Source organism: Heterocephalus glaber, unplaced genomic scaffold, assembly GCF_053883595.1.
Source record: "Heterocephalus glaber isolate CG9 unplaced genomic scaffold, H.glaber_assembly_v1.0 deba00001553, whole genome shotgun sequence".
Taxonomy (NCBI): Eukaryota; Metazoa; Chordata; class Mammalia; order Rodentia; family Bathyergidae; genus Heterocephalus; species Heterocephalus glaber.
In genome coordinates, this window is record NW_028258344.1 from 25,446,413 (window position 1) to 25,467,028 (window position 20,616).

The window sequence follows — 20,616 nt, forward strand, 5'->3', positions numbered from 1 at the left end:
TAACACCTTCACAGCATAACTTTTGCTAATCATCAATCTCACACTTTATCTCTAACTTCCTGTGTACCCCTCTCCTGCTTCAGACCCCATTCAAAACAAGAGCCTTTCGTCTCATCTGGTATATAACCTGGAGCCCATCTGTAGATGAACAATATGTCACCACCATAAGCTAAAGGGTCCTACAGAAACTTTGGTATAGGAGGGAAAATACAGCAATTTGTGACTTGGAAGAGATGACCTTATATGCCATTCACTAAGCTGGACCCCTAAAACATTTTCAAGAGTAAAACATAAGTCCCTTCATCCACTTTAATTTCCATCCTCTATTGCATATGTCTTACCAAGACCTCTAGGGTGTTAGCTACTTCTTGATTTTCCTTCCTGATCCACACAGTGTTGTTCCAGGTGTCCAGACAGTCCTGATAACAACTGATTATGACAGAGAGCAGGAGCTACTAACACATTCCTGGGACAAAACTGCAAATCGATATTGCTGTCTATTCCATGTAAATGCAAACAGTTTCTGATCCTGTTTTCTGACCTTTCTTGATTCAGATAGAAATGAATGTCAGATCAATGCCTGCATATTGTGTACCTAAAGACTTTCTAATATGCACTAGGTAAAATACCAAACCTATCTAACACAGTTAACCACAATAGGAGTCATTAGTTGAGCTTGCATGAGCACGCTGTCATTCTTCAAGTTTCATTTGGTTTCTGCAGTAGTTAGACTGGTGGGCTAAATGGGACTACAGAATGGGCCTCTACTCATTACCTTCTTAGATTCTTCAGAGTACCACTGATTTCTGCCTCCTCTCCACACACACACCACCCCACCACCACCACCACCACCAAATGTGATATTTTTTGATTCACTATCTTAACCAGGGTTGAATATGGGGGTGAGATTTGAGAAAGTAGGATTGTGGGGGTATAGTTTCAGCAGCTTCCACGTTGTCTTCCCCATTATAATTATAATAGTTCTTATGTGGTTAGAAGAAGAATTCAATGCAGAAGTTATTCCAACACCCAAGAATGCCAGTCTCCATTATACAGTCAGGGACTTGGGAATAACCATTAGATGAGTCCACACACCTGCTGGGCCCTTTGAGTGCTAGACTTTGGCCAGGATACCATGCATGCCTTCACTCTTGTATAGTGCTTATTTGTCACCTGTCCCTGTCTGGATGCCTTTGTTCTCCATCTAATCATTTTCTCATTGCTGGGACAAAATATCCAACACTCATGACTTAAAGTAGAAGAGGCTTATTTTAGCTTACAGTTTCAGGAGTTTCAGTCAATAGTTGACTGTCTCCAAGGCAAAAAAAAAAGCATAGTGGAAAGTTCAGGCAGAGAAAAGCTGCTCATATCATGGTGACAAGGAAGCAGAAAGAGTGGGGAGGAGTTGGGGGGAAAGGTGTACTCTTCCAGGTCATAGGCCAGTGATCCTCTTCTTCCAAATACACTCCACCTCTTAGCAGCAAGTCATCTCTGGTGCCCTCATAATCCAATCACCTTCCAAACACATGAGACTTTGGAGCCATTGTAGATGCAAACCATAACATTCTAGCATAATACTTAGGGATACCATGAATCAGTATTAAATCAGACCAAATAACCTCAAAATGTCTGGATATTCTTTCCTCATTACATATTTTCTCAAGTAAATTATCATAGGCCTCTTTTGAGGAGAGTGAGGAAACCAGCACAGTACATCATCGTCATGGTATTTCAGTATTCTTCCTCTATTAGCTTGCTACTTCTATGGTCAATTGTTTCTGGATCTGAAATTGGCTAAAGTTTGGGATCTGAGTAAATGGTCACGACTTTCTAGTGAGGTGACTTTAGCCTGTTGCTTCTTCATTCTTGATAGCTTTTGGTAATATATATTAGGAATCATCCTTGTTGGCAAGCTATCTATTTTGCTTCTTTGTATCCAATGTCCTCTTAAATATTTTCATAAATATTTCCAGATCAACTCCCCTCAGCTTGCCTTCAATCTTGCCCCTTGTTATGGTAATTGCAGTCCCATAACTGGCAATAAAGTGCTACCCTCTGGACCATAATACCTGTAATCCTGTTCTTCCTCATTGATGTCAATGAGCCAAGCTCTATGGCAACCAAAGGAGAGTAACCACTGAAACTTTTGGTGGTACTGTGGCCCTCTCATTGGTGCATTCCTGATGGTCTGGTAAATGGTCTATTTTCAGGACTCTTACGGAACTTAATTATCTGATTGCTTTTCTGAACACACACACACACACACACACACACACACACAAATTCTCTTTCTACAGAATGATGACTATATTGACTGATAACAAAAGTACAGATTCATAATTTTTTTACAAAGGAGAGGAGAGGACCACTATACATGTTTCTAGCCTTTTGGTATACAGTAAGTCCCCAACTTACAAACATTCAACTTTCACAGATATGAATGGACCTCACATTACCTACATTAATAGATTCACACAAATTGGGGAAGTATCTCACGTGTCTGCTGGACATTGTCACAGTTGTCCTGCTGTGTGCTTATTGTACAGTATGATAATGTACAATGATACAGTGCTCAGTTAGAACCCAGGATATGCGGAAGCAAGAGGAAAACCTGTGGTGATTGGAGGATACTGCTAGGAAGTGCAAAGCAATATACATTGTATATTTGTGTCAAAGGTGTAGAAGACTCACTTTGTTGGACTCACAAATGAATCCAACTTATGAATGTTCTCCCAGAATGGAACTCATTCATAAGTCAGGGATTTACTGTACTGAACTTGAGTTATTTTAACTAAGCACTTTGATGTGCTTTGCAGCTGGACAAGGTACAGTGCACTTTTTGCAGATATTGGCATGAAAGGAAAACTCAGGATATACTTGTTTGCTATTCGTTCAGTAAACATTTTAGCACCTAAGTGAAAGATCCTCATACTGGGTCTCTCCCACCACTGAGTATATAATGGGGATTGAGAGACATGCAAAACTTTTCTAACATTATGAAGGAGAATCTGGGATATGCTAAATTTCCTAAGATTTCCACAGGAATACCTAGAAGTGAAGTAGGCAATGGGAGAACAAGTTATTTTAGAGCAGGGATTGACAAACTATGACCTCTATACCAAATCCAGCAATCATGTGTAGATAGTTTTATTAGAACAGAGCCACACTAACTCCTGTATGTATTATCTCTGGCTTGTCTCACACTACAATAGCAATATTGGGTAGTTCCAAAAAAACAACATGAACCACAAAATTTAACATATTTATTATGTAGCTGTTTATGAAAAAAGTTTCTCAATTCCTGTTGTAGAATCCCAAGTTTTATTATCTAAAACTAGGGATTAGAATTTAACAACTAGTGGGTTTATAGGCTTTCTTGAATTAAGATATAAAAGTAGTGGGTGACTTTTTTTGTTTCTTAACTTTTTCATTAATAAAAGACATTTTTATAACTATGTTATGGATAAGGGCAATAAAAATGTAGTAGGAAGAACCAAAGTCTGGAATTTTTAAAAGTCACAGAAGAGATGGCTATCAGTAAAATATAGACAGGATATTTTAAAAATAGTCTTGAGTGCCATAAGGCAGAAAGACATGAGAATGAGAAGACAATTGACTAGGAAAAAACACAGGGTAAAAATGTTGCCTTGCTATCTGCCTCTTCCTGAGACTGACCCCGGGTAACGAGCACATTAAATTGTAAGGGTTTCTCTAGAAACAGCTCTGAGTAGCTACAAAGTTTTCCCACTTTCTTAGTCACCTTTAGCAATGTTAAGGCTTAAAGTAATTCATGCAGTTCTGATTTGCTTAGATTTAAACCACGCTATGAGAGAAAATCTTTATTGTGACTTAAAAAAATAAACTACTATGAAATTAAGTACTGTTGGGCCGGGGATGTAGCTCAGGGGCACAGCACCTGACTGGCAAGCTCGAGGCCCTGAGTTTCATTCCTGGTACCAAAAAAGAAATTAAGTACTGTGACAAACAAACAAACAAAAAAGCAAGCTAAATATCTGGCTCTCTATACTGGTTGGCTTTGTAGGAAGAGTGTTAGTAGAACTTGGGAAGTGTGCAGCCCTTTCATCCTAAAGTGTTTGCTTGTTAAGGACAGGAGAAAGGGCTGGCAGCTGGACTCCTCAGAAGCCTCAGGGTGCTTCTCACCACCCAGATGAGCAGCTGCAGGCAAGCAGACGTGGAGCTAAGACAGAAGGCTAGGAACCAGGCATAATGGAGTCCAGCCCAGCAACAACATGGCCCTGTCTACGCCAATATTCTTCACATACTTGCTTAACAATTTTTTGGGTAGGTTGAGAATTGTGATAGGCTGAATAGTGTCCCCCATATGCCCTATTCAAGTCCTAACCTCCAGTACTTGTAAATATGAGCTTATTTAGAAATGGGATCTTTGCAGATATATTAAGGATCTTGATGAGATGAGATTCTTTTGGATTTAGGCACACACTAAACCTAAATAACAGGTGTCCTAATTTAAAAAGAAGAAGGAGGAGGAGGAGGAGGAGATTTAAGACACACTGAGACAGAGGAAAAAGTCCCATTGAAACTTACACAGATATTGAAGGGGAGCCACAACCCAAGGAGTACCAAGGACTCCCAACAGCCACCAGCAGTGAAGGGAGATATACAGAGTGGATTCTCGTCTACAGCCTCCTGAAGGCTGCTTGATTTCATACCCTTGGCCTCCACAAGTGTAGGAGAATAAATTCCTACCCCACTCCCACACCTAGAGCTGGAGATCAAACCCAAGGCCTCAAGCATGCTAAGCACATACTCTACCACAGAACTACACTCCCACCTCTTTCTGTTGTTTTAAACCATCAAATATATAGCAATTTGTTGTGGTAACATTAGGGAAGTAACACAGGGAAAAACTTGTTTTTTAAAATCTTAGGTCTTCTTATTGTTAAATAAGGAGTTTATTTCACTATGAAAAATATCACTTAAACTTATTTGGAACAATCTTTATTTACTGGATTTTAAAAAATTTTGGTCAGTTAAGAGCCATGCTGTCAAATGGAAATAATATAACTCACATCTGTGATTTTTTAATTTTTTGATATTCTTGTTAAAAAGATAAGAAATAGGTGGAATTATATTTTAATTATCCCTAAGTATTACTTAAACATTTGTGTTGAAAAGTGAAAAAAAGTAATAATACTACCAGTCATCATTCACCAGAGAGAGGTAACTTTATGAGTAACAGTAATGGTGATAGAATAAAAACTAAATAATAGTAGTCAATATTACAGCTATATGATAAAATTTCAAAACCTTTTTCTGAAGCTCATATAGGAAGAACATCTTCCTTATTTATCTAGTTTTTTAATCGTGCCCTCCCCTGTTGTCTTCTCCCATTAATTTTATTTTTGGTACTTTTCAGCAACATACAACTTCCTTTAGGTGTATATTGAAAAACTTAAGATTTGGACAATAGAGTGCCTTGCCTCCAGGTGGGAGAGCCAGTGAGAGCCTTCTCTGCTTTCCCTTTCTCCTGTGTGCACAGGGTGGGACACTGGGGAGAGCCCAGGTCTCTCCCAGAACCACTGAGCTCTGCAACAACCCTCTAATGCCAGCGTTCTTGGACAGACCTCTCGAGGACAGTGACCCCAAGGACTCATTCCTCATACCAAGACACATCATGACCAAGCGAAGCTACATAGACGATAACAACCCTGAGCTGATTCCGCCCCGGAAACTGGTCAACCCTGTCAAGACATCCCGGAACCACCAGGATCTTCGCAGGGAGTTCCTTATGAATCTGAAAAGGGGTCTTGCTCCTCAGAATAAACCCGAATTGCAAAAAGTGATGGAAAAGAGAAAATGGGACCAAGTAATAAACCAGAAGGAAGAGGAAGCACAAAAGAAGAAATCTGACTTGAAAATCGAACTACTAAATAGGCAGTAGAAGTTGGAGCAGCTTGAACTTGAGAAGCAGAGAGTTTGTGAAAGTGAAAGGCAATCTCAGAACAGGTCAGGAGGCTGCCCAAGCCCGGAGTCCTAGGCCAAGGCTGCCCCGAGGCCCAGCACGTCCCGCTGTCACCATGAGAGCTATGTCTGGGTGCTTTTTGGTGCTGGTCTCAGGGCCAGAGCCCTGAAAAGAATTCCAGCCAGCTAAGAAGCTTGTCTAGAGAAAGGATTTGGTTTGGTTTTCCTACAGTCTGGGTGAATAAATTGTCTATTATTATTCCAGTTCCCATTTGCCAAATGAAGGACATTGACCAGCATTTAAGTTGGAGTAATGGACTTGTATTCAGAGATTTAGGTAGAGCAAAACAAGCAAGAAAAAGGAAGAGGATACTGAAATAAATTCTTGAGAGTTCCACTACTCAATTTTTCTTCCAATCCAAATTTCTCAGACTTTTTCTTTGAAAAGCTAAAGAAAAGATGTTTAATTCTCGTGGTTGTTAGATAATTTAGATTGCATAGAAATGCATTTAATCTGTTACATCCAATATTTGTAAATTTTATTTTGAGAGTCCAAATTTTTCTTGCTGAGTTTATACTTTCTTCCATGTTAGAATTAGCAACAGGGAATGTTACCATTGATGTTGAGCACAGCTGTTACCTTTGTTGGCACTAAACTCCAGAAATAGGGCAAGAAGGTTTAGGGATATGTGTGCCTTGTCTTCATCTGTCTTGGTCCTCTGTGAGGCACTGCGGGTGTAGTGGTGTTTGCTCCACACCCAGGAAGGCTCAGCATGCAGACTTGGGTGTTCTTTGACAGCCAGTAGGGCTTCTCTGCAGTTTCACTCTTAGACTGTGCTGAGCTGTCCTTCTAGATGAAATGATTCCACGGTCCTTTGGAAAGTGGATATAGTCTGCAGTTTCACAAGTAGAGGCCCAGAAGCTTTTACTCTCTCCAGGGAGTGGTATAGGGGGACATTCATGGGGAGTTTTATGGCAAGATTTTACAGTGTTTGAACATTTTGATATCATTAGAATCCAAACTTTGATAATTTCTGATTAATGGTCACATATTTCTTTACTATTTTTCCTTGTGCAGAAAGACTTCTGCCACTCTCTCGGCCCAGTGCTGTTGAGAGAGGTGATGTTGATGACTACTATATTTTGCACCTCTCAGGAAAGCCAAGGAGTAGAGCAGGCTGGGTGGTCTTCCTCACACTCGCTAATGTGCTCCTCAGAGAGACATCCAAGTTACAAGGGCGCCCAGTTCTCATGTGAAAGTCATTTTATACTGCTGGTATAATGTTTGTGGATTTAGTATGTTCTTCATAGAGGTGGCTCGGCCAGTGACTTTTATATTGAAGACTCTGCTTATACTTCCTCTTGTGATGATAGTGAGCTGGACAAGGGCTTTGGAGCCCTTCGTTAGCACAGTGGACATTAGCTTTCTGTGCGAGTGCTTTAGTATTTTAGCAGTTGACAGGCCCGTCCGTATTCAACCCTAGTGTGAACACCATAAGACTAAGTGGAAGCTGGTACACAGCTAGAGAAATGTGTTAGTTGATTATATCTGAAATGGATTATTTGTCTCATCAGCAAATATTATTTGAATAAAATACAGGATGCTTAAAATAAAATACTGCTCTATAATACTTTGCTTTCAAAGATTGGAGTGGTGACTCTCTTTTTTACCATTCCTTTGAGAGAAGAAAGTGCGGTAACTGACAATCTTGAAAGAACATGTCTGATTGCATGTTCATTCAGAGCTCTTTCTTTGTGTATGTAGATTGATGGTGTGGTTAGTAAAGTAGAAATTTGGCCTGGCTCAAATCATTTTATCTAACTGGATGCAGATCTGTGTCTTTGGAGCAATTCTGCCACTTGACCAAATTCTCAAGGGCCCAACCAGGCTTCCTGACAAGGATGAATTCTGTTCCTAGAACTTCTGTAGAATTCATTCATCACCAAGAAAAAGTTAATTTAAATAAGCATTCTCTCCCGATCACAGACAAATCTGCAGTTATCTGTGGTTACTACTACAAGATCCAGCCAGAAGATGACTTGTAAACAGCATGAAGTAGGGGACTGTGCTAACCAGCAGAGGTGCTAGTAGCGAGTCTCTTGAAATTGGCTGGATCATGGGCTGGAGCTCAGAAGGTAGCCAGTCTCTCTTCAGCTCTGTCCTGTCCAGACCTGTGGACTCAGGAACATCTGCACAGTCCTGTGCTTTGAGCCACTTTTTTGGGGACAAAAATGGCTCCATTTTTCTACTCTGTGGTTTTCTTAAAATAGTTGACTGTTTTATAGTCTGATAGTAGAGTAGTGTTGCTTTATAAGCTATAACAGTCAACTTTATTCTTCTACTATGGAAAATCTTGCCTTGTCTGAGTGTATATAATATATATATAAGGGGAGCCTTAATGGATTTGTTTTCATAATTTAATATTTTTTGTATTTGCTCTTATATAATTGTTTTTAATGGAAAGTATTACAGAATTCAGGGTGGAATTCTTAGAACCAAAGTTATTCCTAATAAAAATCACCATATGCTTGGACCATGAGAAAAAAAAACAGATTTAGACAATAAAATAAATATGCTGATGTTGGTAAACAGTACTGTACTCTGCTGTGCTTTCTCTGTTTCAAAATTTCAGAAGGCTCACGGCAGGCTGGTGTTGGTATTAGATGCTGGCTTGCCAGCACTGTCCGCTTCTAAGAAATCACATGGTTCAGATAAATCAAAATAATAGAGAGACTTCCTGGAGGGATGAATAGAAAGACTGAAACGTTAGAGCTAGGCATCCTGAAGGCTTGTGATTCAGATTTGCTGGGTTCCCATGCTCTCCTGCCCTTGCTTCCTACAGCTGGAGCTGCTAGAACCCCACCTGCTGCCTGAGCTCTGACCCAAGCCCTCGACCCAATATGCTTGCAGCAGATGATTAAACCCAGTGGTTCACAAGCCTAACTTGTGTTTATAAAAATCCCAGCTCCTGTGAGGCTCTCTAAATCTTCTTAATCAGAATTTCCAGGGACTGTGCTGGGAATATATACTTTCAAAAATTTCTCCTGGGTGATTTTGACTCAAATCTAAGGCCCAGTAATTAAAGACAAATTCTATAGATCAGTGGTTCTCAAAGTGGGGGCCTTACCATTTAGCCTCACTATTACCTGAAAATGTGCTAGAAATGCAAATTCTTGGGCAGCATCCCAGGCCTGTTGAATCTGAAACTCTGGGAAATGGGCCTAGAAATTTGTGTTTTAGCAAACCCTTCGGGTGACTCTGATGCATGCTCAAATTTCACAACCATTTCCCACATTTAGACTCATTTCTAAAGAGCGGAGTATGGAAGGGGAAAATAGTAACATTAGAAACCTCAAGTGATTGAGTTGAACATCACCAGCGTTAAATCACACGGGTGTCATTTACCCTTGATAAGGTACGACGAAAAGGCATTTTACCTCTGTGGGCTTTTCCTGTATACCCATAACTCAAGCCTTGTATCAGACATGGGAAGAAAAAACTGAGGGATGATCTACAAAATACTCTTCAAAATGTCAAGGTCGTGAGTAACAAAGCCTGAAAAACTGTCACAGATTGGCAAAACTGAAGAAATATGATGATGTTAGCAACTGATGCAGCAAATCTGAGGAAGAAGGAGTTCCAAGTGGTTCAGGGGCATTTAAGGTGGAAAGGAGCAAAGTGGGCTGAAGTGTAGGAAAGGTGATTGAAAGTCAGGATAAGTGAAGTAGTTAGCAGTCTGCTTGTGCATAGTCAAATTGTATGGGTCTTCATGGTATGCATGTTCAGAATATGATGGTGTTTAAATGCTCTGAGGATGAAGGTTTTGTCCATTTGACATCAAAAAGTCACCCTTCTGACACTAACATAAACCCAAGTAAAGGGTCAATGGTTTCAACCAGTTTGGGTTACCTCCAAATGCCTGCAAAACACTTAGGCAACTACTACTATTGCAACCAATACATCAGAAGTGTTATATATAACAAAGCTAATAGGAGTATGTTGCTTAGCTACATGACCTCTAAAATTGGGGATAAAAGCAAGTGAAACTGGAGGACTTACTCATGTCTTCCCTCAGTTTCAATGGTTAAAGGCAATATGGGATCCTGAATTGGATCTTGAAACAGGACAGGATGTTAGTGGGGAAGCTGGAGAGAAATCTGAATAGGTCTATAGTTTCATTGCTAGTATTATACCAATGTTCATTTCTTAGCTTTGACAAATGTAAACTATAATAAGTCTGTTAACATTAAGAGAAGCTGGATGACAGCTCTATGGAGGATGTGCTAAAGCTGCAATTTCCTTATACACTTAAAATAGCCCAAAATTTTTTAAAATATGAAAAAACAAAAATAAAAATAAGACAAAAAAGTGTGTTACACACATCAGCAGTATCTATTATCAAGACCAACTCCAGATCTGCTGAAGGAGGATATGCATTTTTCAAATAAAACTGAGTTACTGAAACATAAAATACAAGTTGAGAAGCCTTTCTTTTTGCAATAGGCCTGGAATTTAGCATCAGCTCAACCTTTTGCAGGCCAGAGATATGTGACAGTTTTGATTATTGAATATGTGTCTACTTTTGAGATACATTGAGTTTTCAAAGTCATTCTGACCACTAAGTTTCTGCACTGCTTCTTTGTCCTTGGTCATTGCTTGGTAACACCTGATGAGGTTTGCACCGTATCTTGTGTTTGCAAGACATTTTCTTCCTTAAAACACTGGAGTCTTGCCTTTGATCTTGAACTGTGTGCTTGAGGCCCCAGTACCTCACAGACCTCCCTTTTGCTGAAAGCCAACCTATCTCATGTTTTAAATGCTGCTTCCTAAAAGTCCACTGTCACATTGTTCCATGAATCCTCCCTGTTGATTAGCACTAGGATTTCCATCTATTTCCATTGTAACCTCCACACTTAGAAGTATTCAGAGGCAGCACAGCATGTAGATAACTTGCTTTTCCATCAGTAAGGCAACAATCAGGGGGCAAAAATCAGGGGCCCCATTGTTTCCAAAAAAAGTATTCAATAGGATCAAGATTAGTGGTCATGGCTAAAAGCCACTCTGGTCTGGGTATGAAACTAAACAGATAAACAATTTCCTCTATGGCCAGACCTTTTTCTATATGCACCATTGTAGTGCAACTCTCTAGTCTTGCTGAGTGTGCTCAAGTTGCATCAACCTGGAGACGCGTATTTGGATCAACAATCTTTATGTCATCAATGTGCCTATTTCTAACCTGTGGGTGTCTTATTTCTTTTAATCTCTTTTGAAAAACTCTAATCTTCTTGCTGATGAAATCAGAAGGGAAAGGATTTTCCCACATTTTGTGCAGACTAGATGGGATCTTAATATCTTTCACAGCATCAGTGACTAAAACAGTTGCAAAACCTGGAAGACAGAAGAGCTTAGGAGTAAGGGAGTAAATGCTACTGAAGGCACTGACCTCTAGCTGCATGAAGAAGCAATCTGTGCCCAAATGCAGAGTTGACTTTAGTGTCACCCTGCAAGAAGAAAGTCCACGGCTCTATCGGTAGACTTGTAGAATATTTTGACATTATCTGCAACTTAAGACAATTGATCTTAACATTTTGCCAATTTATAGTCTAAAAATTGCAATGAAATATCCAGTAGTAGAAGATACTGTCATAGCAGGCAGAACACTTCCATCTTTGGCTTTCTAATCATCCATGTGCTTTCTGAAACTAAATAGCTTCAAGCTAGGCAGTGCATGAGTCATTGTTCCTCCTATATTAACACCAACTGTGAAATTCAAGGTGAATGATGATATTCCAGGAACAATTGAATATGACAATTCCTCCACATGTCTGGGCAATGTGGAGTGGCTGTCATACAGGAATACGTCATCTCACACAATTTTAATGATGATGACTCCACTGGAAAGGAATACAAGGTGGAAAACTAGTTTAGCGGCTGGGCTCTGCTTCAAGTCAAAGTGAAGATGAGAAGCAAGTACTATTTTGAACTCAATTTAGGAAACTGTTAGTAACTGATAAGGAACTAGGTTTCAGGGTGCCTAAAAGCAAACATTAACGGTTTTGAAAAACACTGAGACTTGGTCACTCATTCATCTATGGGCATGCAAAATTATATACATTTTGATCATAAATATTAAAAAAATAAATAAAATGGTTGGAATAAACTACATCAATGTTAATGATGTTAATGGTTACTGTCTCAGATGGTGGAACGAAGGCTAAGTTTTTCTTTTTTTCAATAATTTCATTTTATCTAAAATTGCTCTATAGTTAGAGTAATAAATTCTATTATTTTAAAAAGGGATATTCAACAAGGTCTTGTGAGGCTGATAAGATATGGGAGTTCAGAAATTACAGGAAAGTGCCCTGCTGATGATGGTACCAAGCAGAAAACCACATTATGAAAGCAGTTTTAACTGGCTATGGTGGCCCATGCTTGTAATACCAGCACTTGGGCGGCTGAGGCAGGAGATGGAGTTCAAGGCCAGCCTGGGCTACGTATTGAGTTCATGGGAAGCCTAAACTACATAGCAAAACCCCATCTCAAAAAACCAAACCAAACCAAAACAAAACAAAAGGCAGTTTTATAGAAAAAAGGAAATATGAGTGCTATTTGAATAGCCAGTTTAAAGTGTCTGGTAGAAAGTTGAATAAACATATCTGGAGCACAGGAAATAAAGGTCTAGACATAGAAGGAAATCCAGTGGACTGGACAAGGAGAGATGAATCTAGGGCAGAGATTAAAGTAAGAGGAGCAGGTGCAGAGATACAGAGAAATTAATATAGATGGAAGAATCAGAATAGCAGCTTGTGAGTAACTCAGAAGTGGAGAATGTTAGATTCCTAGGATTGCTGTAACAAATTACCGCAAACTGAGTGGCTTATGACATCACAGTATTCTCTCACTGTGCTAGAGGCCAGAAGTCTGAATACAATTTGCCAGCAGTGCCATTTCCAAAGGATCTGGGAAGAATCTTTCCTTCCTGTTTCAGCTCCTGGTGGCCCCACGTGTGCCCTGATGTGTGGCCGCAAACCCCTTCTTCAGTGGCCTCCTCTGTGTGTGTCTTCTCTTCTGTCTTTTGTAAGAAAACTTGTCATTGAATCAGGGCCCATCTGGAGAACCTAAGACAATCTCACCTTGACACCCTTGACTACATCTGCAAAGAACCTTTTCCCAAATGATATCACATTCCCAAGTTCCATAGATTCCAGTATAGATGTGTCCTTTTTGGGTGCAACCACACAATACATTCTAGGGGCAGGGCAAGAAAATTGTGTTCACTCTGGGGAGCATACAGGGCCTCTTTGTATGAACCAGACAGTGGGAAGTCCTGCCATTTAAAACAGCAACAGAAGTCCTGATTAATTTTGTGTTACATACTTTTCTCCACATGCATTTGGCACTTTTTTCTCTCATTGTAAATATGAAGATGAGTAAGACCCAATTTCAGCTCTTACAGAGTCTAGTGTGAGAGAGAGAGAAGTGTGTAATTAAAAGACTACCAAGCACTGTTTAAGTGTCAAAATAGAAAATGTCCAAAGTATTACAGAAGCCCAGCCAGAGGTAAAGGTAATTTTCTGTGAGATCAAAGTAGAATTTGCTGTGTATACTCTGGTTTAGAAGTGGAAAGAGCAATTTTAGGAAGAGGTTTCATAGCCAATGGCTGTAGAGGCCAGGAAGTGCTCAGGGGGTAGATAGGAAGAGTGAGATGCTGGGTAACCCAGAGGGTAAGGAAGGCCCCAGATCTAAGTAAATAAGAGGCTGTGACTGAGGCTGGAACTCTTCACAGAGCATAAAGCACACTCTGCTCCACTCAGCTCTAGATCTGGAAAATTAGGGGTGTCCCTGGCCATCAAGGGGATTAAAAAAGTTTTTGGTAAAGTAGACAACAGTGTGTGTCCTTTCATGGAGCTGGTATTCTTTGTGCTGATGAAGGGAATGCTGATAAAGAAGTTAATAAACAATGAAGCAACTTTAATGATGAGTGCAAAGGAGAAAATAAAACCTTGTGATTTGGGGGTTTTTTGTTTTTAGAAAAATTGCCTTATGGGGAGGATTGACTAAAATGGAAGCTAGAGTCTAAGATGTCAATCAGTATAAATTAATGTAATGTAGCAGTTTTCAAACCTAAAGTCATTAACTAGTTCTGTGAAATGCTTTATAAAACACTCTGTAGTCAAAAAAGTGGAAAATTGATGAAATCAACAAGTCTTGCCTTTTTAAAATAAGAGGTCACTGATTTCATGTAACATGCATTTCTGAAAATCCATTTGACACCTCTTAAAGCATTAAAGAACAACCTTCAATTAGTACCCTTTTCATTTTAAATGTTGGAAGATTGTTTCCAATTACTTTGAGAACTGGTATCCTATTTCCCAAGATTCCAAACTATGGTTTTTAGACTTAAACAAAAAAATGATATTATAATAGTGGTTTTATTAATCAAGAGATTCATTCAGGACACTCATTCTTCCCCCAAATTCTTTATCTCTATCTTAAAGTCCACGGGCAACCTCTATGCATTGGAAATCTTCTCTAGAAAGAAAGCTGTAGGTCCACTCTCTCAACGAATACAAACCATTCTCATCTCTGGATTTGTTCCTTTGGTCTCAATGCTCAGTCAAGGCACTGAGACCTCATGCTGTAGGATAAGATTTAAATGGCCTGAGTATCCCTGGGATCTTGCTTTCCAGCTCCATCAACTGATGCCTGGATCACACTATCTTCCCTGTAGACAAGTTAGTGGGAGTGTGCACTTGTGATTTATTGGAACAACATTGATACTTATAAGCAACCTTAATGCTTTTGAATTTTTCTTTGAATACTACTATTCCACTAAAGTCATACCCAAGTTGGTTTATGAAGAAAGAGAAGAAAACCTGAAAATATTTTAATAACTGATTTTTATATGCAAAGTAGTAAATGTAGCATTAGTTTCATTTCTACATTGGTTTTACAGAAATATTAGCTGTGACATTTGTCTTAGTTACTTTTCTTGTTGCTGAGACAAAATACTTAACCTCCAAAGTTAAAAGAGAAAAGGATTATTTAGTTCACAGTATGCAGAGGTTTCAGTCCATAACTGGCTGGCTCCAAGGCAGGGTGGCACTTTGCAGAGAAGTGACAGTTCATGGTGGACCCAAGGTAGCACAACAAGAAGGGGCCTTAACAGGGTCTTTCTGTTCCTTTTATCTCATCCAGACTACTGGGATTAGGGCAGTGCCAAACCAATCACTCACGTGGTTTAGTAATCACATGTCCTTGAATCCCAGCATCACACACTCTAGATTCAACCACTTCAGAAAAAGCCCCACTTACGACTGCATGAGGCTTTGGGGGGACATCTAGACACAAGCCATAACAGCCTTATAAATTTTTTAATAATTTGCTGTTTAATCTTTTAGATATATTCAACTAATACTTCAGAAATCTTAAAAGTAAAATTCTTTAAAAAAAAATAAAACAAAACTCAGAGTCCCAGAGTCTTACCTGCACTGGGCAACAACCCTGTAAAGCTGTCCCTTACATTCCTTTTCATTATATCCTTGATATTCTATATCAAAGCAGCAGGGCCTTTACATTTACTGGTCAATCTGCCTAGAACCCTCTTCCCTGCATCATCAGAGGCCTAGCTCCTTCCTGTTGTGGAGATGCTAGCTCCAGTGCTGCATGCCTGTAGAAGCGCTCTCTGACCTTCTGGCTGAAATGGTCCCAACTGCTGGTAACTTTCTAAAACATCACAGGATTTTACTTTCTTCTTAGCACTCATCACTAAAGTTGTCATATTATTCATTAACTTCCTTATCAGCATCCCCTCATCACCACAGAGAACATCAGCTCTATGAAAAGATACACGCTGTTGTCTACTTTACTGAATATCATGGGAACCTAGATTCCCCTCTGACACATCATAGGTGCTCCAGAATTATTTGTTGAACAGACTTCTCTACATGGTCAAAATCTAGTTTCAACTTCCACCTCCTACAACAGAATATGGTCCTTGGGATGGTTCTCATTGTTAAATAACTCTTCCTTATTAAAATTGGAATTTGTCTACTTGAACTTTCTCCTCTTTGGTTTTTGCCTGTAGTGTTATAAAATATTCAGATTAAAAGTCTAATCAATCTTATTATTTGTTCCTTTGAATTTTTTGAAGACAGTTTTCATGTTTTTAAGTCCCATCTCAGTTCAATAATATTTGTGGAACACATATAGAGTATTGGCAACAGGCTAGGTCTAGAGAAATAAAGATGCATCATTCAGTCCCTGCAATGAAGAAACTCATTTGATAACTGTTGCACTCCTTTAAAAAATAAATATATTTAACAAAGTGCAAAATTTGCATTCTGAAAAATGCAAAACATTGTTAAAAGAAATTCAACACAAACCCTTCAAAATCACAGATGTGCTTCTTTATAGAAATTGATAAATTGACCATAAAATTTATATGGAAATCACAAAATAACCAAAATGACCTTGAAACTGCAGGACAAAGTCAGACTCAAAAATAAGTAAATAAATAAGTGTGGCTTACTATTATAAGGATATAAAGTTATTCATTTCTTCAGAGAGTGAAACGAATCAGACTCATTGAACTTCAATTATTCACTTGGCTGTATTCTATAGATTTAAGAAAATAAAATTATAAAAATGGACCTAGGGCTGGGGATTTAGCTCAGTGGTACTGCACCTGTCTTGCAAGTATAAGGTCCTGAGTTCGATCCCCAGTACGCACCCCCCCCAAAATGGACCTAATCCCTAAGGTACTTCTACTCTGTTTAAGAAAAAATTTAAATTATCCACATTAAACAACAGAATAATTAGTGCTAAACTATAAAGCACTCATCATAATTGCTTTTTAAAAGGTGTAATAGAGAGGAAGAGAGATGTTAGCAGGGATTAAAAGAAACCTGCATTCCCAGAATAAATAGAAACTGATCTTCCTGTGGAGAAAGGACTATCCTTTGGATAGGCTGCCAGCGAAATGACAGCATTTCAGTTACGGAGAAGCCCAAACATCACTAAAGGTTCACAAAACAAGCAAAGAGAAAGGATATAGGGGAATAAACAATACTGTTCATTGCTATAAAAATTAAGGAATCATTTGGGCCCCTGTGAGTGGAGATTGATAAACTGCAAACCACAGGCTTTCAAAAGGTATGGGAAAGAAGGAGAATTTTGAACAGGTGGAGACCAGAAACAGAGAGAGCAGTAAAATGGAGTGATGTTGCAGGAAATCATGGAGGAAGTGCCAAGGGGCAGTGGGAAGCCCAGGAAATGGACAACACAGGACACGAGACACAGGAAAGGGTCCTCAAGAGACAAGGATGATCATCAGGCTTGTCAATCAGGGATAATGAACAGGAGGGACAAGGCTAGTGGCAAACAAGAAGGGAAAAGCAGAGGTCAGCTTCACAACCTCCTATCCATAATTTTTAATCTCAGCCCTAAAAAGCTGACTTTTAAAAAATACACTTTGCACAGCTTACTTGGGGACAGCCTAATTTGAATGAATGTGGGGGTATTTATTATCTTTATTTTTTCTCTTCAGAGTCAACAGTCTTACATTTTGCTGAGAAAATACAAGATGTGATCTGGTGAATATTTAAATAAAAATTTTTAAAATTTATTACAGTAAAAGACACATTGTCATCTTTTGTGAGTGTCATGTCATGGCTGCCTTGATGTCCTATATGCATTCAAAAGGTTTATGGAAATTTCTGTCAAATAAAAACAGTTTGCTGTTATTCACTGAATCTGACACCGTGAAATGTCTGGCTCTACCGCAAAAATCAAAATGACCATAAAAGATAAACTTTTGGAACAGACTCAGGATACCAAGGCAACCATGAGAGCGCAAGTAAAGACATTCACAGAAGAGGACTTATAGAATTGCTTCAGAAACTGGCAAGAATGATGGGCTAGTGTGTTCAAAGTGAGGGGGACTGTTTTGAAGGGGATTAATGGCAATGTGTCTTATAGTAGTTTCTTTTTAAATTTAAATATTCACTGTACTTTTTGATCACTATGTGTACTCTCTGATAACAAGATGTTGCCCCATAAAATGTGGTAGATGCCCCATGTTACCTTACTCCGGCATGGAAAATGTCTACAATAAGGTGTTTCTGACTTTAACATCTATGGTTTTTGAAGTAATGATTTCAGTTAGAAAGTTGCATGTGAGATGTTCAGGATGAAAAGGCCTTGGACATAGACTAGAGGTGTGAAAAGGACATTTTCCAGTGAACTAGAAAACTTCCAGAGTGTAGTGATTTAAACAAATTGTAAGAATAATCTAGAAACAAACAGGGAGAGTTCTCAGTTAACTTTGCAACGGTTTGCCCAGTAAGGCTAACATTTAAGCACATTAACAGCTCTGCACAGAGATTTGCCCACATCATTTCCATCCAAGCAGAGTTCTGTGAGAAAATGTCACCAGTTAACCTTACATGTTCTGTTACCTGTGATTTATGTTTCCACGTCTTAGTTGTTGGATTAAATGAGCCCAACATGAACCTACACCTTCCTTGAATCACAAACACTCAGCTTTTTTTTCTGAAGCCAGACTCTTGGAGTACAGCCTTTTTCCCACAGGCTATTACTTGTTCAAACAAATTTGTAAGACTCTTTGAAAAAAACTCCCTTCTTCTCATTATGTTTATTTTCTAAATAATGAGGAAAAAGAATTTCCCATTCTTCATAGCAAGTATGCAGTCCTTCACTGGGTAACAGAGTCCTGACACACGGACCAGGTACACTTTAACTTTGTGAATGTCAAAGAGCATGTTTCCAAAGCTTGAGTGTGTGTGTGTGTGTGTGTGTGTGTGTGTACCTACATGCGTGCACACACCATAGACAAATGTGAGGTTCACACACACCATACACACACACGGGGACAATTAAAAGTGGATCTGTCTATTCTACTTTTAGTCCTAGCACAACACAATGACCTTGAAGGTCTTTGAGAGTCAGTGAAAATCCAACAAGTCATTGCAAGTAACATTTGAGACCAAACAAGTTCATTTGATCACATTCCAGTTTCTTAATTACTATGCGTTCATTTTAATGAGAGATTGCACATAAATTATAAATGCTCTTTTTCATTTTGCAGGTACTGGCAAAAGTATTTTAATAGGAATAATTGCAACATATCCTGCAATTACTATTTACTCTCTTATCTCTGGCCCAGAGTGGGACAAGGGATCCCAAAAAGCCAACAAGTAAAATCAGACATTATTATGTTTTAGTACCAGTTTAAATCACTCACAGTATCTACTAATTTCCCATAACTCATTCATTCACTCCAAACACATGTACGTTGAGTTTTGCATTAAGAGCATTTCTGCAAGTGTCAGAAATAGAATCAAAACACAAACTTATAAAGGAGAATATGTTCACTTTTCATGAGTTCTATGTGTCAAATTAATTGTATTATCATCTACCCTGATTGATAGATGTATTGTTATCCCCATTTTGTAAATACAGAGAACAGAGATTTAGAGAAGTAAAAGAACTTTCACAAATTCATACAGTTAGAAAATGGTAAAATATTTGATCTACTCAATCAAATACTTAATTCTTGACCACCTATTACATGGCCAGCATTACACTGGGAACCTGAGAAATATCATCATATAGAAAAGGACAGAGATGCTCCCCTAGCATCTCTTTCTCCTTTAGCTGTGGTTCTCTGCCCAGGTGGAAGCACACCAGAATCCCCTACAGAACTTCTAAAGAACTCCAGTGCCCAAGGTCCACCCCTGGTAATTAAATCACCTCTGGAAGTGAAACTCAATCTTAAGGACTTTTTTATAAGGTCATAAAATCATTCTTAAGTGCATCCAGGATTGAGTTTTTTCATTTATTAGGTTATACTGTATGCAAAGAGACTATTCTCCAAACAACTGCACACATTTTAGAGATAATCATGGAAATTTTTGGATGATGCTAAGGTTTAAATTGGTGGACCTGAGTAAACTGGATTAACCTCCATAATGGGGTGGACCTCATCCAAACAGCTGAAGGTCTTAAAACAATAACCTGACCTTCTACAAGTCAAAAGGAATTCTGTCAGTGGACTGCCTTTGGCACTTAGACTGCAGGTCTTCCTTGGGTCTTCAGTCTGCAGGTCTAGCCTTCATTTTTGACTTTCGTCTCCACAATTGTGTGACCAACTCATCTCTCCCTCACTCTTCTGCTCACATAGAACCTGCTAGTTCTATTTCTCTGGACAACTCTGGCTAATACAGAAAAAGAAATTAGAAAGATGACAGAATATCTTGGAAGAAGGCCTCAATGGGCAAGCTAAAGAGTTGGCTCTTCTTCTGACTGGGCCTGTAGAAGTTCTCAAGAAAATCTTTAGAGCACAGGCTTTGTCTTTGATACTTGCTGAAACACCAGTAGTCATATGAGTTAATCCCTGAGGTCCTTTGTTCTTTAATTGGCACCATGGAAGAGAAACATTCATTCAGAAACATTCAATTCAGTAGAATCGAATTGGAATGTTTATAAAACTATGAGTTTTCTTCATTGTTGTATCAAAGAACCACCAGTTTATCATGGGAATAAAGAACATGACAAGGTAAAATATGATATTGAATAATGAGGCTGTCAACTTCAAATCCTTGGCAGAGGCACCAACTTCATGTTCTTCTTTTATTTTATGACATGTTGAA

General features: G+C 38.9%; 1 pseudogene; it reads left to right on the plus strand.

Annotated features, from left to right (window-relative positions):
* The first annotated feature begins 5,641 nt into the window (after positions 1-5,641).
* LOC101717149 (protein FAM107B pseudogene) lies at positions 5,642-6,113 on the plus strand (annotated as a pseudogene).
* The last annotated feature ends 14,503 nt before the right edge of the window (positions 6,114-20,616 follow it).